The sequence below is a fragment of the Panthera tigris genome, chromosome A3 (genome assembly GCF_018350195.1).
Source record: "Panthera tigris isolate Pti1 chromosome A3, P.tigris_Pti1_mat1.1, whole genome shotgun sequence".
Classification (NCBI taxonomy): domain Eukaryota; kingdom Metazoa; phylum Chordata; class Mammalia; order Carnivora; family Felidae; genus Panthera; species Panthera tigris.
The window spans coordinates 34706144-34733369 of NC_056662.1; the positions used below are offsets into that span (position 1 = coordinate 34706144).

At 40.0% G+C, this 27226-nt stretch overlaps 1 protein-coding gene across 1 annotated transcript in view; it reads left to right on the forward strand.

Moving 5' to 3' along the window:
* The first annotated feature begins 1117 nt into the window (after nucleotides 1-1117).
* Nucleotides 1118-27226, forward strand: part of PLCB4 (phospholipase C beta 4) — a 390400-nt gene continuing 364291 nt past the window's right edge. Inside the window, exon 1 of the mRNA XM_042980905.1 lies at nucleotides 1118-1279. The gene's annotated coding sequence lies outside the window, so the exon portion shown is untranslated. The remainder of the gene's footprint in view (nucleotides 1280-27226) is intronic.

A 27226-nucleotide genomic window follows, 5' to 3' on the forward strand; every position in this document is an offset into this window, starting at 1 on the left:
CTTCTAAGGAGAGACGTTCTGGAGCTAAGTGTGACCAAGATGGTCGTACTCAGGAAGGGCATATGCAGGTATGGATGTGGTTACAGGATTCACATGCCTTTCAGCAAGATTTCTTACTTTAAAGGGGGTTTTTATTGTCTGAAAAAAAGGTGACAACTGGAATGAGCACAGGCTAATCTAGGGAGTCCCCATCCAATGTGTGTGTATGAGTGATTCCATTTACTCCGGAGCGTGATCTCCATGAATTAAATGCATTGGCAGTCATTCCAATTTTTCGAGTTCTTTTGGGTTAGAAATTATGGTCATTGTTTTTCAAAAACTCTCCATATCATTATCCCCACTGGGAGTTACATTGCTTTACACATGGAATCTAATGTATCAGGGTCAGAGTCACAATTACATTCGTGTGGACGTGATTCCATTGGCTGTTTTAATTAGATTTGGTTGAAACAGTTTAAGGAGTAGATGATTAACTTAGACTATAAACCTTTTACTTATTTGGACTTCAGTATATAAAGTTAAAATATTGGAATACTTTAATCTTTGCCAACAAGTAATTTTGAAGAGAAAAATCATATTTAGTATTTATTAGGGACTAGCAGGTTTTCTATGTCAATTATTTATTGAAAATAATAAATGTAAAATGAAATCACAGCGATCTTATTTTGATTTAGTTTCCTTTATATATTTTTCTTGATCCAAAAGTCTTAGCTAAGAAATACAGAGCCTGTAAATATGGCTTATTAGCTTGGAAAATAAAAAGTATACAACAGAAGGAAACAGCTGCTCATAATTCTGTTACCTTCTGTTACCTACACAGGCTATTACAACTTCTTCACCTCATTTCCCCCTTGGAAAAATAGAAACAGGAGTGGAATTTTATACATTTACTTCATGGAATGAAAGTATTGAGTATATGTCATTGGGATAGATGGGAAGTAAATACTTTAATTCTAATTTTGAAAAATTCCTATTTTTATCTATGTCCATTTGATTTTATTCATTTGCTCCTCAGAAATCAAATCATTGGAATCAGAATCTTTAAAATATTTCATTTAGAGAGAAATGAAGAAATATTTTAAGTCTAACTTGAAAGATTTCTATTTGTTTAATATTATAAATGAAGGCATAACATAAGGAAATTATAGCGTTACGGTCTTAAAAGTTCACCTTTGCTACTTTCTGTTATTAGTGGATGGTCTTTCTTCTTTTCCACCCCCACAGGAAGAGATGGTTACTGTATGATATGGAATCGTGAAATGTGATCTTTCTTAAAAAGGTAGGCGTGTGTGCTTTTTAAAATTAATTTGTGACATTTAAAAAAATGTGTTATCTTGAGTAAATTACCACCCGAGACTACTTAATCAAGAAGCAATTTTTATGCTGCTAATGCATACCATTGTGAATTGAATTAAAACCTCAGATTCAGCTTTCTAAATTCAATACTGTGTTTCCCAGTCTTTTAAAGCATGACCGTTTTGAATGAATTGTTGATGTCTATAGCAATCAATGCACGTGAAGTGTAGTAAGTGAATGTCTTTCAGTAGATCCATTTTAAAAATTGAAATAGATTAATTTCAGCCTATCTTGATGAACTATGTTCCTCTTTTTTCAGTGGGTGACTTCATTGTAGGAAGCCCAGAGTTTGGAAGTATAAAATGGTCTGTGGTTCAATCTGTCATATCTTATGTTTTCTTCTGTGAGACTTCTTTTTCAGAGTGTGGATTGTGATTTGCGTGATACTATGTTAGACCTTGATCTTCTTTGAAGCTAGAATAATAATTGGGCTTAACTGCTACATAAATAATTTATATTATACCTCTTGATACTTTACAGCTGTAATGAAATTGTGGGCATTCTTAGGTTTATGGAGCTTTTTGTAAACTATGGAGTCTCCAAGAGGTGTCTAGATTTCATGGGCTGAGCTCCAAAACTAGCAGTTGCTTTTGTTTTCATCCGGTACCTTTTACTCTGTAATGTGAACCAACATCGGCCAGCTCCCCTGTTCTAAAAGGTTCTCAGGAAAGTGGCATGTCCTGAGAGGTCCTTGGAGACATGAGTTACGGTGGGGTCTGATGGGGCTGTCACCCAAGCCACAGGATCTCCTCATAGGTTTTGGGATGTTCCAAGATCACAGAAGTCAAACCTGACTTTGTGCCATTATCCTTCTATGTCAGTTTCCTCTCCAACTGTAAGATTTTAGTTCTTTGGTCATTTCTGAGCAGAGAGGTTATAGTGTGGAAACATTTCTCCCCATTTTACAATCACAGACTTGTGGTGTTAATGGCATCTTCTTCATTCTTCCATCTGCTTCACAGAAGTGACTTTTCATCTTCAGGGGCACCTGGGTGGCTCAGTCAGTTAAGCGTCTCTTCTCTTGATTTTGGCTCGGGTCATGATCTCACAGTTTGTGAATTCAAGGCCCACATCGGGTTCTGAGCTGTCAGCTTGGGTTTCTCTCTCTCTCCCTCTCTCTCTGCCCTTCCCCTGCGTGCTCTCTTACTCTCTCTCTCTCAAAGATAAATAAATAAGGGTGCCTGGGTGGCTCAGTTGGTTAAGCATCCAGCTTCAGCTCAGGTCATGATTTCATGGTTCATGAGTTCGAGCCCCTCGTCAGGCTGTGTGTGGGCTCTGTGCTGACAGCTTGGAACCTGGAGCCTGCTTCAGATTCTGCGTCTCCCTCTCTCTCTCTCTGCCCCTCCCCCACTCCTGCTCTGTCTTTCTCTCAAAAATAAAGAAAAACATTATAAAAAAATAAACTTAAAAAACAAAAGTCACTTTTCACCTCCAGCTTAAAATGAACTTGTCCAGAACATGGCGAACTCCAGTCTGGGAACCACTCAGTAAATGTTTGCTTTAAATTTTTTTCCTCAAAACTGAGAGCTTTTTCCCTGAGATCAGGAACACGACAGGGATGCCCACTGTCACCGCTGCTGTTTAATATAGTGCTGGAAGTTCTAGCATCAGCAATCAGACAACAAAAGGAAATCAAAGGCATCAAAATTGGCAAAGATGAAGTCAAGCTTTCACTTTTTGCAGATGACATGATATTATACATGGAAAATCCAATAGACTCCACCAAAAGTCTGCTAGAACTGATACATGAATTCAGCAAAGTTGCAGGATACAAAATCAACGTGCAGAAATCAGTTGCATTCTTATACACTAACAATGAAGCAACAGAAAGACAAATGAAGAAACTGATCCCATTCACAATTGCACCAAGAAGCATAAAATACCTAGGAATAAATCTAACCAAAGATGTAAAAGATCTGTATGCTGAAAACTATAGAAAGCTTATGCAGGTAATTGAAGAAGATATAAAGAAATGGAAAGACATTCCCTGCTCATGGATTGGAAGAATAAATATTGTCAAAATGTCAATACTACCCAAAGCTATCTACACATTCAATGCAATCCCAATCAAAATTGCACCAGCATTCTTCTCGAAACTAGAACAAGCAATCCTAAAATTCATGTGGAACCACAAAAGGCCCCGAATAGCCAAAGTAATTTTGAAGAAGAAGACCAAAGCAGGAGGCATCACAATCCCAGACTTTAGCCTCTACTACAAAGCTGTCATCATCAAGACAGCATGGTATTGGCATAAAAACAGACACATAGACCAATGGAATAGAATAGAAACCCCAGAACTAGACCCACAAACGTATGGCCAACTCATCTTTGACAAAGCAGGAAAGAACATCCAATGGAAAAAAGACAGTCTCTTTAACAAATGGTGCTGCGAGAACTGGACAGCAACATGCAGAAGGCTGAAACTAGACCACTTTCTCACACCATTCACAAAAATAAACTCAAAATGGATAAAGGACCTGAATGTGAGACAGGAAACCATCAAAACCTTAGAGGAGAAAGCAGGAAAAGACCTCTCTGACCTCAGCCGTAGCAATCTCTTACTCGGCACATCCCCAAAGGCAAGGGAATTAAAAGCAAAAGTGAATTACTGGGACCTTATGAAGATAAAAAGCTTCTGCACAGCAAAGGAAACAACCAACAAAACTAAAAGGCAACCAACGGAATGGGAAAAGATATTTGCAAATGACACATCGGACAAAGGGCTAGTATCCAAAATCTATAAAGAGCTCATCAAACTCCACACCAGAAAAACAAATAACCCAGTGAAGAAATGGGCAGAAAACATGAATAGACACTTCTCTAAAGAAGACATCCGGATGGCCAACAGGCACATGAAAAGATGTTCAACGTCGCTCCTTATCAGGGAAATACAAATCAAAACCACACTCAGATACCACCTCACGCCAGTCAGAGTGGCCAAAATGAAGAAATCAGGAGACTATAGATGCTGGAGAGGATGTGGAGAAACAGGAACCCTCTTGCACTGTTGGTGGGAATGCAAATTGGTGCAGCCGCTCTGGAAAACAGTATGGAGGTTCCTCAGAAAATTAAAAATAGACCTACCCTATGACCCAGCAATAGCACTGCTAGGAATTTATCCAAGGGATACAGGAGTACTGATGCATAGGGGCACCTGTACCGCAATGTTTATAGCGGCACTCTCAACAATAGCCAAATTATGGAAAGAGCCTAAATGTCCATCAACTGATGAATGGATAAAGAAATTGTGGTTTATATACACAATGGAATACTACGTGGCAATGAGAAAAAATGAAATATGGCCTTTTGTAGCAACATGGATGGAACTGGAGAGTGTGATGCTAAGTGAAATAAGCCATACAGAGAAAGACAGATACCATATGGTTTCACTCTTATGTGGATCCTGAGAAACATAACAGAAACCCATGGGGGAGGGGAAGGAAAAAAAAAAAAAAAAGAGGTTAGAGTGGGAGAGAGCCAAAGCATTAGAGACTGTTAAAAACTGAGAACAAACTGAGGGTTGATGGGGGGTGGGAGGGAGGGCAGGGTGGGTGATGGGTATTGAGGAGGGCACCTTTTGGGATGAGCACTGGGTGTTGTATGGAAACCAATTTGACAGTAAATTTCATATATTAAAAAAAAAAAAAGTCTAATTTTAAAAATAAAAAAAAAAAAATAAATTTTTTTCCTCAAATTATTTCTTTAGATTTTGGTTTCCAAGTTGACACAGAGAAATGAGTTAATCAGAGAGTGAGTGTATTTTTGACAAAATGATGATAGGAAGAGAGCTGATGAACATCATATAACTGTTGAGTTATAACAGTACACTTTTAGGAAACCCAAATTGTAAGACCTTGATCTTCTTTGAAGCTAACAGGATGATCGAGCTTCAGTACAGCATAAATAATCTATATTGTACATCTGCTATCAGATAGATGTTGAAAATACTTGACTGCCATGCATTAGGAAAGTTACTTTTTCTCATTCTCCATTACTAATCCAAAGCCCCTCTTGTGAACAGAGACCCTCATTTGTGCCACATATCATCACAGATCTGCTGGACACTTAGGATGTGTCTTTAGAAGAGGTTTCCTAACCTGTGTGGGTCATGGAGCCCAGGATGCTGTGGGATATTGTAAGATGTCCTAGAATCTATGGTAATATCAAGGATTGCTCATGTATTGAATAAATTACCATCTCCTGTGTTTTCTATCTACATAGCTGCTATCATGATGAAGAAATATGCATGAATGTAAAGTATTACTGACTTACGAGGAGCTTTTTTTTTACTCTAATGGGTTTTCTTAATAGGAGTTAAAGCACCACTCTTATAAATGGTTAATAATGTGTTTTGACATGAAAAATGGGTCACTGTAATCAGAGACATTGAGAAACATTGTTCTAGAACATAGTGAAGGTACCTAAATCAAGGTAGGGTTGAACCCATGATCTAACCAAAACGGAGCCAGAATGAATGTTCTTCAATAGTTATGGGAAAGAAATATCCACATTTTTTAAAAAGATACTAGATAAGGTTACTTGGGGCAGTGGATTGGTTAGACACCACCAGAAAGGCTAGTCTGCACTGTCAGGTACAGATAGCCCGAAGCCACATGTGGTTATTGAAACCTAAATTTGTATCTATCTATCTATCTACCTATCTATCTATCTATCTATCTATCTATCTATCTATCTATCTATTTTCAACGAGGGCTTGAACTTATGATCCTGAACTGAGATCAAGAGTTGGATTCCCAACCAAGTGAGCCATCCAGGCGCCCCTAAATGTAAATTTTAATTAGGAAAATTAACAATTGAGTTCATCATTGACACTAGTCACAGTTCAGATGCTCAGTGGCCACATGTGGCAAGAGGCTACATCCTGGACAGCGCATAGATAGAACCTTGCCATCATCACAGGAAGTTTTGTAGGCAGTGTTGGGGATGATGGTCCATACTTTCGTAGCTTCGCCCATGAGGTCCTGCCACTGAGTGGACATAAAGCCTGGCTTGCCTTATGGAATCTTGGGGGATTTTATGGACATGAATTCTCTAGTGCACGACTGGAAAAGAAAATTGTTCTCCCCATATTCTTTTTCCAGTTTTCTCTCTCATGACCGCTCCCATTCCATGACAACCAACAGGGGTCTGTGTGCATTTGATTTGTTAATATTTTATTGTGTCTGTAATAGACCTTTGTCACTACTGGGGCTGCCTGGCATCTGAATCCTTTTCCTGAATTTAGGGGAATCCATCATTGTGTGAAGCTGGGTGGGTGAGAGCACCCTGTTCTTAATTTCCCAAACAGAAACTCCCGTGTTTGTGTTTTTTCGGACTTCTGCCAGCTAGAGGAAGCACAGGACTTAAGGTCTGCCAAACCTGGAACTGTACCCCCTGGCTTGAGTGATAACTCAATGAGGCAGCAGGTGCTTTAGAATTCTCCCCATCCCTGGTGCAGTCAGCAGCCCTAGTGGCTGTGGACAGAGCCAGCTGTGGTGACCAGGGCCAGTGGCCTTGGTGGTAGGTGTGACAGAATCAACTGTGGAGAATGAAAGAGAAATGAGGAAAACAGCTTTTCTGCATATGTAAATAGTTTCACCTGTTCCAGCGGCCATCCCCCTCTGCGTGGAATAATGATAACAAGGTAACTAAAGAGCATCCAGAGAACCAGAAATCAGTGATTCCATAAATTAGCCAGGACACAAGTAAGATATTCTGATCTTCTTTTATGGAAAGAAATACTTTCATTATCCTTACCTGAAAGAATACATATATAAGAATTATGGACACCTCACACTGTGTTAGTAGTGGGACAACTCTTTTTTATTATTTTTGGTAGAGATTGGTGTTTGTAATTCTGTTTCTTTACACTGAGAATCTAATCAAAACTGTTGCCTGTGAAAATCACATTTTTGATTCTTGCCAGCTAGGTCGATTGGCCTGTTTTACTTGTTTCCCAGAATAAGTAGACTGTGGCATGTTGTTTTACGTTGTGTTTGAGCATATAGTCTGTTTCTCTTGTGTGCTGCTTCCTCACTTTGAGGCACACAGCAGCTGTGTGACCATCTGTGTCAACATGGGTGTCAGAACTGGGACAAGGCTTCTAAACCCCATGTTCTACCTTCGTTCTTCCTCTGCTTGGATGGAGATGACCATGGACTGTAGTGGATGGTGAGGGAGACAGGACTGAAGAAATCAGGTCTATATTGTTGTGTGAAGAAGCACTCTTCCCTAGCCAGGAACACCCACATATTCTTGAATAGAAAATCGCTGATGGCAATATTTGCAGTCTTTCGCAGTAACAACCGTATGCAATGGAAGAAGGAGCATAAATTATGTGAGCATGAGAGAGAGAGAGAGAGAGAGAGAGAGAGAGAGAAAATTAAACTTCTTTTGTGTTGAGAGTTTGTATATTTTTGGATCTATTTGTTACAAAAGCTGACATTACTCTTGTATGCCCTCATTCAGCACATAAATATCATTATTTCTTATCAGTTAATTAACTGACATTTTTCCTTGTTAGTTGCCCTTTATCTGCCTCTCCACTGAATTATTAGCATAGGTTATGTACGTAGTTATGACGAGGCTGTGGAAGAAGGTAGGGCACGTATTTCCCCACATTGCCTCATATTGCTTACAGATAGACCTAAGAGCCAGAAGACAGCTTAATTCTTCATTGGAAAAACAATTTGCCAGTTTTATAAAAAGTAGATTCAGCATTTTGAGTGAGTTTTTTAGCCATGAGGATTGTAGTGCCTGAGTATCCAAGTTCAGTGACTAATTTTTGCTTCATTAACATGTAGAAAATCTTTTATTCGTTTATTTATTTTTGAGAGAGAGTATGTGTGAGTGGGGGCAGAGAGAGATAGAGAGAGAGAAAGCATCTCAAGCAGGCTCCATGCTGTCAGCACAGAGCCTGGCGTGGGGCTCGAACCCACAAACTGTGAGATCATGACCTGAGCCAAAATCAAGATTTGGACATTAACCGACCGAACCACCCAGGCACCCCTGTAGAAGATTTCTGACAGTCTTATTAGGAAGCATTTTTCCAGGCTTAAGGGTTTCAGGTAGGCTGTAGAGATAGTGAAGGTGGAAAGGATGCTCTGAAATTATCTCAGTTTAATGTGCTGCTCATTCAAAAGCTTCAAATGTGGTGGTTCAAGAGATTATCCATTTTGTGTTTGGCATGATGTGTGAATGATTGGTGGGCAGAGATGAAGCATTAGGGATTTCATATTTCTGTATTGTAGTTTACTGTGTATTAACTAATAAAATTTTCCTCTTCTAAAATGTGGAAGCAGGAACTGTGTACTTTGTGAGGTTATTAGTGGAGGTTTTAATGCATGCTAATACATTTGAAATGTTTGAGTCCTTTGGGGGAAGAGTGCTTAATAAACACGAATAACTACTTATATCAACAGTTCATTTCTGTTGACTTAAGTATACGGACATTTTTTTTTTCTCTTAATAATGCCGGAGCATCTTAGAAGCAGTATGTAGCAGCTTGAACAAAGTAGAAGACGTTTTTAGTGTCAGCACTGTGTAACCTGTCACAGTTGATTCAGTCTCTCCTGCCATATTCTTTACTGTTTAAAGGCACTATTCAGCAGGATTATTATGAACAAAGTAAAAAGTTTGAATGGAAAAAGCCACATGGCTGTCACTTCTACCTAAATTATGAAGGTGATGATATTTAAGTCTAAGACCGTTCCTGTAGGAACCCCACAAACTCATGCCTATTGCTTCCACTCTCCTTAAAGTATGCTCCCCCATTGTACTTTTGAACACATTGGCGCATACTCTGTGCCATAGTATGGAGTGTATCTCAAACGTTTTGGTCTTAGATCCCTTTATACTCTTAAAAATCAAGAGGGTCTCGAACAGCTTTACTTTATGTGCCTTAACATCATAATTATTTGCCATATGAGAAAGGAAAAAGGGGACACAAAACTATTTCTGTATCAATTAATTTTAAGTAAGTAATAAACCCATCACATAACATAAAAAATTAAAAAAAAATTTTTTTAATGCTTATTTATTTTTGAGAGAGAGAGACAGAGCACGAGTGTGGGAGGGTCAGAGAGAGAGGGAAACACAGAGTCTGTAGCAGGCTCCAGGCTCTGAGCTGTCAGCACAGAGCCTGATGTGGGGCTCGAACTCACAGACCGTGAGATCATGACCTGAGCTAAAGTCGGATGCTTAGCCAACTGAGCCACGCAGGTGCCCCTAAAAAATATTTTAAAATGGAAAATTAACTATATTTTTCTAAAACAAGATACATTTCGTAAGAAGCATGGCACTGTTTATATTTTCGTAAACCTCTCATTTCTGGCTTAATGGAAGATACTTGGATTCTCTTACTTGCTTCTGCAGTCCGTCAATGGAGATTTCAAACATGATGAGGCCTCTGTAAACCTCCACCTTGTGAGATAATGGGAATGCAAAAAGGCAAATAATGTCATAGGACCATTATGAAAATAATTTTGACCTCCTGGCTTCCCTGAGGTGGTAGTAGGCGCCATACTTTGAGAGCTGCTGCTGTGCAATGAATCCCAAAAGCCTGTCTTTAGAGATCTCCTGTTTTGTCACATTTGCTGCTTTGTACCAGAAACATTCCGCCCCCCCACCCCCCATCCAGTGAATGAGTAAGAAAGCAACGATGAGGACAAAAACATTGTGTAATTTACTAAAACATTCTCTTTTGGTTTCATGGACAGGATGCTGCCTCACCTAATAACCCAAATGGAAGCATTTGAATTATCGGTACATGTATCTACCCATATTTCTTCAACTGAGCGGTGTCCCTAAGTAATGATAACTAGGATTATGATCGTTTACGTTTGTGATGAGATGGTGGGCCATTCTCAAATATTAGTAAATGTATTTGTCAGACACCGTGACATCTGTATAGGAAATCAGTGGCATACAACCAGAAGCAGTTATTTATTTATTTATTGCAATGACTTATCACTTGTGTTCTGTTGTTTATTACAATAAGTATTTCTGGCCTGAGTGTTTGGAGGTTGGCTGGGGTTTGAATGACCTACGCTAGGCTCCACTGGGCTCAGCTCCAAGCTGTGGGTTGGATTGAGGATTGCTCCTGGTGTCTTTCTCCTGAGACTTGAATGTCGCATGGTCTTCTGCCATAGCAGAAGTGTAAAGACCAAGTAAAAACTTGCAGTGTCTCTTAGGGCCTGTCCTTGGAGTTGACCCAGTATCATGTCAAGCTCACATACCATTGATATAGCAAATCGCATGGCTAAGCTCAATATTGATGTGGCAGGAAAATACACTCTTCCAGTGGAGAGTGTGGGGGTGGGTAGGGAGAAGAAATTGCTAACTGTGGCTTTCACATATTCTAATTCACTACAATGTGCAATTCTAAATTATTAGTAAATACCTATCTTTACCCAGTTAATTCTTTTTAAAAAAAGGTTTTGTTTGTTTGTTTTTTTGTTTGTTTGTTTTGTTTTGTATTTTATTTTAGAGAGCGCAAGCAGGGGAGAGAGGCAGAAAGAGAGAATACAGAATCCCAGGCAGGCTCAATGCTCAGTGCAGAGCCAATGTGGGGCTCGAACCTATGACCCTGGGATCGTGACCTGAGCCAAAATCAACTGACAGAGTCACTCAGGTGCCCCTACCTGGTTAATTCTTTTTTAAAAAGGTTTATTTATTTTGGAGAGAGAGAGTGTGAGTGGGAGAGGATCAGAGAGAGAGGGGGACAGAAGATCTGAAGTGGGTTCTGCACTGACAGCAGCGAGCCCTATGTGGGTCTCGAACTCATGAACCACAAGATCAGGACCTGAGTTGAAGTTGAACACTCAACCAACTGAGCCATCCAGGCGCCCCCCCAACCCCTGCCCCTGGTTAATTCTTAATCAGAAAAATAACTCAGGGGCTAAATTTTAATTTTAGGCTGCCATCTTCCTATTGACTGTGTCTTCAAAGTAGCACTGGTGTCTAGCCCTTACCCCCTTGTCACAGTTAACTTTTCAAGTTGTTCTTCATGCTATTGATCCGAACTATTGTGAGAACCTCTAAATTGGTCTCTATCCTAGTTACTGTTGCTGTGCAACAAACCACCCTAAACTAAGTGCTTAAAACGACAGCAACCTTGAATCTGCAGTTAGGGCAGGGATCAGCAGAGAAGGTTTGTCTCTGCTCCTTGTGGCAAATGCTGGGTCTTTGCTAGGTGCTGGAGGATCCACTTCTGAGATGATTCAGTCACATACCTGGCAAGTGGAGCTAGCTGTAGGCTGGGAGCTAAGAACCAGGAACCTCAGATTGTCTCCAGGTAGGCTTTCCACAGACCGCTTGAGCTTCCTTAGAGCATGGTGGCTAAGTTGCAAGTGTGAGTGTCCCAAGAGATAGGATGTGAAAAATGTCAGTTTCTTTTTTTTAAGTTTTTATTTAAATTCTAATTAGTTAACATACAGTGTAATATTAGTTTCAGGTGTACAATATAGTGATTCAACACTTCCATACGACCCTGGTGCTTATCCCAAGTGCATGCCTTGATCCTTATCATCCTCATCACTTCTGTAACCCATCCTCCCACCCACCTCCTCTTTGGTAACCATCAGCTTGCTTTCTATAGTGAAGAGTCTGTTTCTTGGTTTGTCTGTTTTGTTTTGTTTTTTCCTTTGCTCATTTGTTTTGTTTGCTAAATTCCACATATGAGTGAAATCCTATGGTATTTGTCTTTCTCTGACTGACTTATTTCTCTTAGCATAATACTCTCTAGCTCTATCCATATCATTGCAAGTGGCAAGATTTCATTCTTTTTTATGTCTCAGTAATATTCCATTGTGTGTGTGTATATATATATAGATATATAGATATAAATATAGATATATATACACATACATACATACACACACCACTTCTTATCTATATATTAGTTGATGGACACGTGGGTTATTTCTATAACTTGGCTATTGTAGGTAATGCTGCTATAAACATCGGGGTGCATGTATCCCTTTGAATTACTATTTCTGTATTCTTTGGGTAAATACCTAGTAGTGCCATTACTGGATTATAGGGTAATTCTGTTTTTAACTGAGGAACCTCCATACTGTTTTTTAGAGTAACTGCACCAATTTGCATTCCCACTACCAGTGCACGAGGGTTCCTCAGAAAGGTGTCAGTTTCTTAAGGTTTGCCTGAGAACAGGTCCAGTGTCACTTCTGCTGGATTTTATCAGTCAAGCAGTCACAAAGTCCAAGTTCAAGGGGAGGGGACATAGACCCCTGTGTTTTAAAACTGTTACACTTTCTGCCTCAGTTCTTCTCAGCTCCAAATTGCCCTGTATTTGCATCCTGCCTCCAGATTCTTCTTCCTAAAGCATAGCTTTATTTGTGCCATAGCTCACCATTTTCTACCAAACAAGAAGCAAATTAATCTTGTATTCAGAATGATCCACTTCTCAACCTTTAGCATTCTCTGTGCTCCAGCCAAACTTTGTCTGGGTTTTTTCTCCTCTTGCCTTTGATCATATGGGGTTTTTTTTTCTCTTTCTAGAATATTATCCCTCTGATCTTTTCACATCCTGACATTCTGTGCTTAAAATAAATGCTACTTTCTTACGAAGATTTCCTTAAGCTCTCCATTATTCTGCAATATGTCTTTTTGCATTCTTCCACAGTAAATTTTAACTTTTAGAGACCTCTCAGTTTCTATCTTATACAAGAATATATGCATGTGTATGTGTTTTATTTAAAAAATTTTAGTATTTATTTTTGAGAGAGGGAGAAAGAGACGGTGTGAGCGGGCAAAGGACAGAGAAAGAGAGGGAGACAGAGAATCTGAAGCAGTCTCCAGGCTCTGAGCTGTCAGGACAGAGCCTGACATGGGGTTTGAACTCATGAACCATGAGATCACAACCTGAGCCAGAGTTGGACACCTAACTAACTGAGCCACCCAGGCACCCCTATGCAATTTATATACACTAGTAGATTTTATGTACCTCAGAGGAGCTTCATGTTTTTATATATTAATTTTCAGTTGTACCAGTATTTTGAGATGTATGTAACTACTTGCTTTTCTTTTTTAAATGAATGGATTGAAAGTATGAATGGAATTAACAGACCATGTTTAGACTCACATGAAAATCTGCTAAAAGCACTATGATTGTTGATTAAGGTTGCTGATTGGCTACAAAATAAGTAAAAAATAGATTGTTGAGTTAATTATGACATCAATGTTAGAAAAGATTTTTGAAGAAAAGATTCCACTTACAATTACAGTGTCATGGTATAGAAGTTGGGAGCAACTTACCTAGACATCTGAGGGACTAAGTGAAGAGAGGTAGAAAAGTCAATTGTAGGACATAAAATCAGTTTCAAATAAGTGGAGAAGGATAGTTTGTTCTTGGAAAGTAAGTTTCAGTACAACAATATAAAAACATCAATTTTGCTTAATTAAAGCACAAACATGATGCAATCAATCCCTATCAAAACTGGGGAACCTGCCAAAATGATTCTGAATACGATCTGGAAGAATGAACCTATAAAACTCTGCCAGAATTATAAGAAATATTAAACAGGGTACTTGCCATCTCAAATATTAAAGAATAGTATAAGTCAGTAATGATTGAACAGAAGTATTGGCACAAGAATATATCAATGAATAAAATACAGAGAGTCTATAGGTAAGTATATATGGTAACTTAGTAAGTGATAGGGTTGGCATTTCAGATTGGAAGGAAAAAGATAAATTATTCAGCAAAAGGTGTTGGGACACCTACCTAGTCATCTGGGAAAATGAAACAGAATCCCTACCAGACAACTCATTTGAAAATAATTCTAGAGGAAAGAAATTATAAATGTAAAAGGTAAGATATAAATGGATGTGCATAATATATGAGTCGATATTTTTACAATCTTATGGTGGGAAGGGCATCTGTAAGTAGAAAATATGAAGGAAAGTTTCAAAAAAAGAAACTATATACACGTTTTAAGTCTTTAATATTTTAGTGTAGTGGAAAACCATCTAAACCATGAAACTTGTTTGCATAACACAGGATCAACAAAAGGCTGATATCCCTAATATACAAAGTGCTCTTACCATAAGCTCTTACAATTTCATCAGTAAGATGAACGTCTTGGGGTGCCTGAGTGGGGTGGCTCAGTCAGTTGAGTGTCTGACTTCAGCTCAGATCATGATCTCACAGTTCGTGGGTTTGAGCCCCATGTCGGGCTCTGTGCTGACAACTCAGAGCCTGGACCCTGCTTCAGATTCTGTGTCTTCCTCTCTCTCTGCCCCTCTCCTGCTCACACTCTGTCTCTCTCTCTCTCAAAAATAAACATTAAAAAAAAAAAGATGAACATCTTAATAGAACTGTGGGGAAAAATATGAACAGGTAATTCATAGGGGCACCTGGGTGACTCAGTTGGTTGAGCATCTAACTCTTGATTTCAGCCCAGGTCATGATGCCAGGGTTGTGGGATCAAGCCCCACATGCTAAAGGTGGAGTCTGCCTAAGATTCTCTCTCTCCAACCCCCTAACCACCCTCCCAATCGCGCACTCTTTCTCTCTCTCTAAAACAACAAAACAAAACAAAAAGCAGGTAATTCGTCAAATAATGGGTATAGGGCCAGCAAACATGAAAAGGTGTGCAAACCTGCTAGCTATCAAAAGTGCAGATTAAGTCAACACTGGCATATCTCTGTGACCAAAATGATGAAAAAAAAAACCAAAAAACCCCAAAGAAAATATGTCTGCAATTGGTAATGGTGTGGGGAAGCAAGTACTATAATTTAGTTTTTCTCAAACTGAGGTGAGGGACCATATGCCTCCACTCTGTTTTTGGCTGATATATTTGTAAAATACATTAAAAATAAATAGTCAAAAAAAGAAAATGAAAAGTTTACAAAATAAACTCTCAAATATATTTCTAGATATAAAATGTTTATCAGATGTAAAATTATTCTGTCAAATACCTATACAAGTTTCTAAGTGTTTACTCTCAATTTCTGAACCTACCTGGTGGGCCAGAACTCTTTGCAGTCTGGTACCATTTTGTAGACCATGCTTTGAGAAGTGCTGCTTTCTTGTACTAATGGGAGCATATTTTGGTTCAGAATTTCTGAAGGGAAGATTGGCATTATGTATAATATTTTAAGTGTGCAAACTGTTCTGTTTCTAGAAATTTATTGTAATGTTATAATTAGATAGTTGTGTAAGATTTTTCTATCACTTCCTGTTACATAAAGAAAGGTGGAACGCAAATATTTTTCAGTATAGTAGTGGTTACCTAATCATGGTATAATGTAGACTGTGGAATACCGTATAGTCATTACAAATAATTAAGCAAATGTTGTGTATTAAATTTTTTTACTGTAGGAAGTTCAAATATATGTAGGAAGAATAGTATAAAGAATCCCCATACAGGGGCACCTGGGTGACTCAGTTGGTTAAGCGTCCGACTTCAGCTTAGGTCATGATTTCATGGTTTGGGAGTTCAAGCCTCTTGTCAGGCTCTGTGAGGACAGCTCAGATTTTGGAGCTTGCTTCAGATTCTGTGTCTCTCTGTCTCTCTGCCCCTGTCTCTCTCTCCTCTGTCTCTCTGCTTGTACTCTCTCTCTCTCAAAAATAAATAAAACACTAAAAAAAAAAAAAAAAAAGAATCCCCATACAACCATTACCCAGCTTCAACTATTACCCACTCAAGACCAAATTTGTTCCTAGCCCTTTGCATTAGATGTGTATTTATTTATATGGAAAGATGATCATGACCTTTTATAAATAAAAAATAATAGGTTATAGAGGAGCATTTTTTCCACTCATTTAACAATTACTGATTGCATCCCTACCTCAGGAATGGCACTGTTCTAGGAACTGGAGCTTCACAAGTGGACAAAAAGAAGTAAAAACTCAGCTTGATGCTTACATTCTCGTAAGGAAGACAGGACAATAAACTAATAAAATTACAGTATGTAGTTAGCGATCATCGTTCGGAGAAAGATCAAGCAGTGAAAAGGGAATAAGGAGCATACAGGTGCTGTAGTCTTAGGAAGGATGGACAGAGAATGCCTCCCTGAGAAGGTGGTCTTTGAGTCAAGACCCTGAGCTGCTAAGATAGGGACATGCGACTGTCTTCAGGAAGAGATCCCCGGCTGTTGGGGATGGGGATGGCAAATGCTAACACCCTAAGGCAAAAGTGAGCCTCATGTACATGAGGAAGAGCAGGGAGGCCCCTGTGACTAAGGCAGAAGTGGGCCTTGTGTGTGTGTGTGTGTGTGTGTGTGTGTGTGTGAGAGAGAGAGAGAGAGAGAGAGAGAGAGAGGGAGGGAGGAAGAGAGAGAGGGAGGAAGAGTAGTTGGGGCCCTCGGACTAAGGTGCAAGTGGGCCTCCTGTATGTGAGGAAGAGCAGGGGGGGTTCCTGGGACTAAGGCAGAAGTGAGCCTCCTGTACATGAGGAAGAGCAGGATGGGTGGGACTAAGGAGGAAGTGGGCCTGGTGTATGTGAGGAAGAATAGGGGGGCGGGGGCCTGTGACTAAGGCAGAAGTGGGCTTTGTCTATGTGAGGAGGAGCAGGGGGGCCCCTGGGACAAAGGAGGAAGCGGGCCTCAGGTACGTGAGGAAGAAGTGGAGGGAAGGCCCAGGACTAAGGCGGAAGTAACAGGCTCCTGTTACTCGTGTACGTGAGGAAGAGCGGGGGGGTTCCTGGGACTAAGGTGGAAGTGAGCCTCGTGTACATGAGGAAGAGCAGGAGGGGTGGCCCTGGGGCTAAGGCAGAAGTGGGCCTCATGTGTACCTGAGGAAGCGGGGGAGGTGCTGGGACTAAGGAGGAAGTGGGTTTCACGTACATGAGCAAGAGCAGAGGGGCCCCTGGGACTAAGGGGGGAATGGGCCTCCTGTACATGAGGAAGAGCGGGAGGGGGGGGGCCCTGTGACTGGATTAAGCTGGGGTGTGGGGACTCCAGTGCAGAAGCAGTGGGGGAGACTGTCAAGGACCTCTGTGAACACTTTGGCTCCCACTCTGAGTGAAATTGGGAGCCACTGGAGAGATTTGAACCCAGGAGTGGCATGATGTTGCTTCTATTTTCAAGCACTCACTTTGCTGAATTGAGAATAGAGTGTAAGGGGGCAAGTCCAGAAGGAGGAAAATCAGGTAGCAGGTTATTGTGACAGGCAGGAAGGACATGGATGATACTAATTTGGACAAAGGTGCGAAGGGTAGAAATGGTTCGAAGGGGTCAGACTTTGATCCATTTTGGAGGGAGGGTCATTCAGTCGGATGGATCTGCTCAGGGATTCCACATAGGTTATGAGAAAGGGAGAGGTGGTAAGGGTATTTCTAAGGTTTGGGGCCTGGGCACCTGGGAGGGTGGAGTTGCTGTTTACTAGAAGGGGGAAGACCGCATCACCAGGGGTTTGAAAATGGGGACAATTAGGAGTTGGTTTTGGGTGTGTTAGGTTTGAGACTTTCGTTAGACATCCAAATGAAGATGTCCTGCAGACAGTTGGATGTTAGGGTCTGGAATTCAGGGAGAGGCCTGGGCTGAAGGTGTGTATACGTGGGAGGTGTGAGTCTGGGTGAGGTCACTAAAGACGTGAATGCTTGTGGAAAGTTGAGAGGTCTGAGGGCTGAGCCCAAGGCCATTCACCCTAAAGGGCAGAGACACGAGGAGGAATCAATATTAGCAATCAGGGAGAGAGCCAGGGAAGTTGGAGGAGAGGCAAGGGCGTGGGGGTATCTTGGAAGCCAGCTGACAAGTGTTGCAAGGCAAGAGGAGTAAACAGAGGGCTGTCAAAGAGGAGACTGAGATTTGAGCGAACAGAGAGCTCAGAGGAAAGTCTGACCAATGGGATATGCAGGCTTGGATTCCTTAGTGGTGTGTGAATTGTGAAGCAGGGAGATGATGAGGATGAAGATACTAATTATTGTCATTTTAAGAATTGAAAGGGAACAGTGTCTTCTCATTTCTTTGTCAGGAATGTCAGACATCTACCCTGCCATTAAAATGGAATATGGCAGCCAAAAAAGGAAAGCAAGAAAAAGAAACTAAAATTACTGAAAGACAGTTTTTCTGTGTCCTGTCAGATAGTTTAAATTAATTATAAAGCTGGTTGATGCAGATGCAGCTGCCCAATCTTGGATGACGCTTTAGCAGGGAACATCCGTGGGGAAAAGCCCAGTGAGAAAGTGAAGTCAATTGAGTGAAAGAGAGAGAATAGCAAAAACCCGGAAAACCTGAGAGGATCGGGAGTGCTTGAAGCAGATACAGTTTGTTGAGTCTCCAGGAATAAAATACCAGACTCGTAGTAGCTGCTTTTAACACCAGCTTTAGCCTGAATAGACTTGAAAATGTATATACATTCTTTAGGGATGAATCATTTTCTTGACCCTTAAAACGATATACCGTGATCCCCTTCAAGGCAAAGGACCTGTGGACCTGTGTCTCCGAGGCCCTATTACCATGGGTGTGCGTAAGATGCCACCCCTAAATGAGTGACAGTAGTTGTGCCAGAGTATCTTCTCTAGGCGTTGATTTGATAAAAAGCTGTCACATTTTTGGTAACTTGCTCTAGAGAATATTGATATAAATATTAAAACATTAAAATATAATTTTAGTAGTTGCCCTATTTAGAAAGGAAATCTCAAGATTTCCACTTGTGGGGAATTCATGTGGAGTCTGAATGCACAAGTTTGGGAAATAAAATGATTTTTTTTTTTTTTTTTGCAGTGGGCTAAAATGATTGCTGCTTGATTTAATAGACATTTTGAACTCCTCCTCCCCCTGCCGACCCTCCCCCCCCGAAAACCACACACAATACACATATTCCAGTGCTTATCAAATTATGAAAGCTGTGTTCAGGTAAAATAACAGGAGTTTTTTTCCCCAGCATCAGCCAAGAGTTATTTCAAAAACAGGCAGAACAAGTTAAAGTGTAAGCCTGATAGAGCAAAGGGAAAGATGTGTGTACCAGGCACAGATGGAGTGAGTTCATTCTCACATAAATATGATCTCCTTGTTCCTCAGGGCCGAGATACCAGTCACTGTCTTAATTGACTCAGGGAGTTTTCAGTTAATGCCTCCAAAACCTTAGTCTACTGGAAACTGTCAGGGGATTAATGTTACCCTAGCTAGCAATGACCCTCAGTGGTCTCCATGATGGGTGGGGAGAGGCAGGTTCACTGCTTTCTTCCAGGTTTTAGATTCTGGGCATCCATTGTTCACATTTATGGACAAATTTCAACAGATAAGCTTAGCAGCGTTTCTATTATTAATGAACGGATATGTTACTCACCAGAATTCAACTCTTGTTGTGGTGTGTTAATTTCTAGAACATTCTGAAACCCACATAGAAAGTGAAGGCACTGTCAAGGCTAATATATGGTCTTTCAACTATTTTGTTTGGAATTGTATTTTTTAAATTTGCAATAAAAATTACAATTGAAAATATGGAAAATATATGTTTGATTGAAAAAATTTATATTGATTAGCATTTATTTCAACAAAATTCGGATTTTTTTTTTTTTTTTTTTTTATTTATTTATTGTTGGGACAGAGAGAGACAGAGCATGAACGGGGGCGGGGCAGAGAGAGAGGGAGACACAGAATCGGAAACAGGCTCCAGGCTCCGAGCCATCAGCCCAGAGCCTGACGCGGGGCTCGAACTCACGGACCGCGAGATCGTGACCTGGCTGAAGTCGGACGCTTAACCGACTGCGCCACCCAGGCGCCCCTCGGATTTTTTTAAAAAAATTAAGTTGTTTGTTTATTTATTTATTTATTTATTTATTTATTTATTTATTTATTTATTTAAAGTAATCTCTACACCCAGTGTGGGGCTCACACTCAAAACTGCAAGATTTAGAGTCGCATACTCTTCCGACTGAGCCAGCTGGGTGTCCCAAAACTTGGATCTTTAAAACAAAGGATTTAAATATCTTTTCATTCATATGGGCTTTATGGTCTCAGATACATAGAAATACCTCTTAAGCTATGATTTCTTTTCTATTTGCACTGCCTTTTGTGGGGGAAAATAAAGAGACTGAACAGTGTTTAGATTATCTCTACACGTTTAACATTTCTCGCAGAGCTTGCATGTAATGGTTGGCATCTGAGAAAATAAACAGGAAATTAGAGAGGCAGAGGTTCTCCTTCATCTTTTGCCAGGGCTGGACTCCTTGCTTCATTTATTTTCATAGGACACCCGAAATCTGAGAACGGTATTTAAGCTGACCGCATTTCTTTTATAACTGGTCTACACGTGGCAATCCACAGATTGCCAGATCTTTCTACTTTCCTCCACATTAGCATACTGACATTTGAAGTACCAAATGTACTTTTTATCAATGAGTAGTTTTTCTTTTAATTTTTAAAAAAGTTTATTTGAGAGAGTGAGTGAGAGAGTGCGCACAAGTGGGGAAGGGAGAGAGAGAGAGAGAGAGAGAGAGAAACCGCACTGTCAGCGCAGAGCCAGATGTGGGGTTCGAACCCATGAACTGTGAGATCATGATATGAGCTGAAACCAAGAGTTGGATGCTTAACCGACTGAGCTACCCAGGTGCCCATTGAATAGTTAAAAAAAAAGAAAGTTGAACAGTGTGGCACTTTAATTGTCCTAAAACTACATTTTATTTTCAAGTGACGAAAGTTGTAGATGTTGTTACAGAAAATTTGGAAAATTATTATAATCTGAAATTCTGCAACCCATAGATCCCCACTGTTAGTATTTTACTGTCATTCTCTTTACATCTGTCCATATTCTTTTTTTTTTAAGTTTCATTTATTTAAGCAGTCTCTATACCCCACATGGGGCTCGAATTTATGATCCCAGGATCAAGAGTCACATGCTCTTCTGACTGAGCCAGCCAGGTGCCCCCACATCTACCTGTATTCTTTAAGTTTTTAGTTTAACACACTGTTTCCAACTGGAGCTGGTTAAGAACATTAATGGGTTTTCTGGGTGGGAAATAAAACATTTCCATGGTCACATATGTTGGGTGAATGCCAGGTTGAATAATGTTAGACTCAGCTTTGTCACAGACACCCTCCTCAGAGTTAGATCTCCTCAGGACTCCCATCTACCTGGAACGAACATCTGGTATACCCCTGGACATATAGCGCACCTACTAACATGGTGCTAGAGTTGTCCTATAGACAGCAGTGCAGACTGGGCTTTGTTTTTGTTTGTTTTATAAGATTGAGTTCTCATGCTTTTGCAACCTGCTTTTTCCACTTAACATATTATGAATGTTTTTGCACTTTACAAAAGATTGTTCTAAAAATTCCTTTCTCTGTTATTTTTCACAGTGTTCCATTTATAAAAGTTCTGTGTATAAAGCTGGTGCCTGAGCCAGGTGACAGATGATTTCAACCCTTGGTGATCATCTTGAATGATTCTGAGGTGTAAAATGTTTATACTCGTTTCCGCCTTTTGCCCACCTGTTCCCATAAACCTTTAATTTTGGTCAACTGCTGTTGAAGCTTGTGGATTCACAGTCCCCAAAGTCACTGCTAACTGTTAGCTTTGGAAAGACCTGACAAAAATAGGCTGCCTCTAATGCAAAGGGCTCATTTTCTCCTGTTGGTGGGCAATTCATTTAGGAATAGAGTGTTTTATTTATTGTTATTGCAAAAATAGCCTCTTCGAGAAGAATAGCCTGCTCCAAGTAACTCCCACATGATAGATTTTCTTCCGTACAATAATGATTACGTTGATCTAGAATATTTATTGCCTCCCCAAAGTATTTTTTCCACGATGAAGTAGAAATGTACATTTAGTGTTTCTTAAAGCCTGCTAATGGGGAGTGTTACTAGTACCCTTCTTTCATGGTTGATTATCTAAAGTATTTTTCTACAATTAAAGGCAGACATGTTTTTGCCTAGAATTTAGATCGAATGAAAAGTGGGTCTTCATTCTGGAGGTTCCCTTCAGCTATTTCTTATTTCCTTTATCACAAAAATATCCTTGAATCTGAGCTGAGTCCTTATGACTGTTTTTTATTGTCTAGTTGGAAATTTAAGAATCTAAGGAGAAACATGTTTCTCTGTCAAGACGTGTTTATCTTATGAACAAGAGTTTAGTTAAGTTTTGGAGACCTGTTGACACAGATGCCTTACTCTTTATTCAGTCTGATTGATAACCATCAGTTTGTTCACCATAGATAGTGCACCGTTTAAATATTATAAATTACGTTGTGAAGCCCTTTCTTTTAGAAACTGTATCTGGGCCAGCCCTGGAACACATTCATGGACTGTTCCCCTATGCAATTCCTGGGCAAGTGCATCACTTTTAAAGACTGGAGCTGAAAAGCATAATGTGTACTTTTGGCATGGGGACTCCTTATAGAGAGTATGCAAATTTCCCCAAGGAAAACTGAATTTGTATGCAAAAGCTCTCACCATAATTATAACGATTTCCTCCTTTTTTTTTTTTTTTTTTTTTTTTTTTTTTTTTTTTTTTTTTTTAAATTCAGCTTCTCAACATGCTCAGGATAAGGTTTTCTCCTTCCCACCAAGACAAGCCTTGCCGGAGAAATTGACTACTGAAAAACTTCCTTCTAGTTCCCTAAAGCAGTTAATGTGAGACATTGTAAGGTTTGAAATACAGTGTTGTCAGGGGCAGGCCGTGGTGGTCCCATGTGCCTTGAACATGATTTATGTGAGCGTCAAGCTATTATCCAGTGGTCCAAAGGCTTATACTTAGAGGAAAAACTAATGGATTCGTTAAAGGGGGGGAAAAAAGTTTGATAATCAAGTCTTCTTTTTTCTGAGGGCTGTGCTCACATAGTTTAAATTGTAATAAAAATTAAAATGCCTGAAATGTTTCAGAGTTGCAGTCCTCTGCTGCTTTAGCTCATGGGCACCTCCCAAAATGTTTCCTCAGATAGCAACACAAAACGCTGGCAGCCCCCCAAGAGAACATTCTTTGAGGACCTCATGGCAGCTGGGAAATGGAACTTTGCGTTCTGGTTGTGCAGGCAGGATGTAGTCTCCATTCTAAGGTTGCTTTCTGTCTTCTGGGTAAAGTGTATAATTTTATTATTTTTTTCACATAATGTTATAGGTGGGACATTCAAATACACAGCTTTATCTTGGTCGGGAAATACAGGGGATGGGTATGTTGGAGGAAGGTCACATATTACTAGAGACACTTCCCTTTTGTGGATTATTAGTTCACTAATAACCAAAATCATTAACATACATTTTGTTTTCTAATAACTCAAGTTACTAAATTGCTAAATGAGCTAATACACCAAGTTGCTATAATAATTCCGAACATAATTAAGCTTCCATTTGTTTCTGAACATTTGATTCAGTGTCCCTGGGTCATTACCTATATTGTATTAATGGGAAATTCTAGTTGTACTGTGTTCCCGTTAATAGAACAGCAAACAAACTTGGTCCGGCAGATATACCCAGAATTGTGTGGCATGCGGCAGGATAGAAAGGGCAGGACCTGAATCAAACTCACAGCGTGACTTCTGAAGAGGTGATGTCTGATCTGGAGGGACACAGTCCTTTTGGAGGCGCACATTTCTAGCAAGATCATTTGGGCTCGACACAGGACCATGCTGAAAAAGGTGTTCAGAGGGGTATTGCAGATGCAAGGAGCGGAGAATAAAGAGGGTAACTATGGCTGGGCTTTGAGCTAGGCAGTGGCCGATATATGAAGCATTTGAAGGAGAAGTTAGAAAAGGTGATTAGAGGTGAGAGGAGAGGAGGATGAGAGGAGAGGATTAGAGGTGAGAATGAGTATTGAGCATGTCGAGTGGGTAGCGATAGTTCGTCTCAGCTCATTCATTACACTAAGAGTTAAGTGCGAAATACCAAAATTGAAGCTCCTTTCCAGCTCTGAGCCTTCCCCCTTCTCCTTCTATTCGGCAAGGAATTGAGCGATGATAATTCGAGATTGGTTAGAGGAGGAAGAATATCAAGTTCTGTTTGTGCATCACAGGGAGAAGCAGCTTAGAGCATTGGCCAGTGAGATTTTCACAGCCCTGGCTGGTGAAGGCCTCACTGCGGCGGGGTACTTTGCCTTATGTCACCTGGAATCCTCCCAGTTTGTTTTAACCGCCTGCTTCCCCAATTAAAGGCAGCCTTCTGGAACCCTTGTGTGGCACCCGGGGAGAATTAACACAGCTTCTGAGATGCCTGAGGAATGACAGTTCTTCCCCTCCAAGCACACTGCTGTACAAGGACAGCCTTCTTTCTTAGGGCCTTGACCAGCCTTACATTTAAGGGCCCGTGCTTATTGAGTTCTGCTGCCTGGAAAAGGGGAGCTGTGACACCAGCCTTTGGAAGTTGCTGATCCACAGGAGTCCATGCTGGGGCTGAACTTCACACAGTACCTGGCTGCCAGGTCTCCCTCCCTTACTCTCCTGTCTCTGAGGCAGTTGTTGTGCACATAGTATCCTTTGTTGACCTGTTTTGCCTGACCAAAGGTCAAGGACTTTTTCTATTTTTCTCCTCCAGTTACTTCTTTATTTTAAGTAGTGAACCTTATTCCAAGGCTTAGTTCCTTTTCTAAGGCAATGAATCTACATACTGTTTTAAAATTTCCATATATCTCATCTTAGCCATTTTTGAGTCCCCAAGTAATCATTTGAAACCACAGGAGTGCTGATGGTTCTCAAAGAAATTAAAGCGAAATATGAACAATTTTTAAATTGAGATAAATAAGATATTTCCAGGTATAATACATATACGACTCTCCTCAAACTCTGTTGGCTTTAGTAATAACCATGTCTCCACACTGCAGGGCTCTATGAATAATAGGAGACTTAAACAATTTCTTATAGTATAATTAAAATGTAAATTTGGTACAGTTAACATGAATTTATTCAGTTATTTGATTTATTGACAGGCTGGATTCTCTTTAATCCTAGTGAATACTTCTAGGCAACATGGTGCTGTTCAGTATTGATAAAATTTATTCTAAATGACACATTGTAAGTATAATTGTAGGCTTTAAATTCAGTCTTTTTCTGGTTTATACTATGCTTTCTTTACTAAATATTAAAGACCACTTTAGAAGTAATGGAACAGGAGTTCGGAACATAATAACCAGTATCATTTTTGGGCATTTTCAGTCTGCCGTATTGACCACATATATTTATAGTTAAAAAAGGTAATATATAAACAATTTTGTCTCATTCTTCACTTATAAAATTAGCATTTCTGATGTTGTGTTCCCCTTGTATGTATGTGTATTTATGTATGGCTTCAAATCTATGAAATTGTGAGTTTATTATTAAATGAACTCATTAAATATACTCCTATTAAAAACTGTGAGTATATTAGTGGCCTAATCCCCTCACTATACTCTGTTTCTCTCACTCTCAAGATGTAGCTCTTCTCCTGAGGGTGCTATTTTTCTTTTCCATTTATATTTTGTATTCTTGCTTCATGTATGTGTCCTTTATATGTGTGTATATACACACATTTACACACATGCACACATTTACACACACAAGTGTGTCTACACACACATATACGCGACATGCATGCACACACATATATTCACACACATACGTGCATATATGTTACATACACACATATACACACACATGCATTATGTGTGTGTGTGTATATATATGTATGTATAATTAGAATCTTTCTATGTATAGGTATACACACACACACACCTACACGCAAAGCCGTGTATTCTGAGACTTTACCTGGCTGGAACCATTTTGGCTGTCCACTTCTACTTTAGTAGTTTTGTTTCATCTATCCTTAGGTCAGTCCCACATTGCTAAGACTAGGGAACAGCAGGAGAGGTGCTCAGAACACCAAATTTAGGGAGTGTTTACTCTTAGGTGCTAAGAGCGAGTTCACTCTCCTCACCCTCGTCTTAGCCCTGGCTACAGCTTCATGGTAACTTTTGGCATTTCATCGGTCAAAATCTTGGCTATTTTTCGCCCCTTTACTTGACACATGAATTTAAAGAAACAGCTTGTCAAGTTCCATGAGATATCCTAAAGGAATTTTGAGTTGAATTACATGGAATTTATAGGTTCAGTGGGCTTAAGCTTTCCATCAGTACTTCTGTACCCTGGCTCCTTTCTGCCTGCTAACCTCCTCCACCACTGTTGCTGCTGTGCCCCAGCCACACTGGCCTTCTTGCTGTTGTTCAAACTTGCAGACTTCATTTCACCTTAGGGCCTTTGCACGTGCAGCTCCCCCTGCCTACATCCCTCCCCAGATCTTTATATGATCTTCTTATCATTCATGTTTCCTGTTCACATTTCACCTCCCCAGGGAAGACTTCCAAGGCCACCCTACCCCCTACCTAAGATATCCTGTTTTGGTCACTCTGTCCTCTTACCCTGCCTTATTTTCATCACGCACTGTTTATTATCTGAAATTACCTAATATTGCTTACTGTTTATTTCTTTGTTTACCATGAGCGGCTTCTACGAAAATGTCAGGTCCTTGAAAACAAGGCTTTGTCTCAAGTCTTGGTCATCATCATATACTAAATTTTCTAGTAGCATATTAAAAAGCAGAATGAATATCTCTCTGTCCCTCTCTCTCTCTAAATAAATAAATACATTTTTAAAAAGATAGGATGAGGGGCGCCTGGGGGCTCAGTCGGTTGGGTGTCCGACTTTGGCTCAGTTCATGATCTCATGGTTCATGAGTTCAAGCCCCGCATTGGGCTCTGTGACGACAGCTTGGAGCCTGGAGCCTGCTTCAGATTCTGTCTCCCTTTCTCTCTGCCCCTCCCCCACTCACACTCTGTTTCTCAAAAATGAATAGATGTTAAAAAATTTTTTTTAAAAAGGCAGAATGAGAAAGGTCAAATTAATATTAATAAGGCTTTTAACTCAGCATATCTAAAATAGTATTATTTCCACATGTAATCAACATAAAAATTATTGAGATATTTTATGTTCCTTTTTTTTTC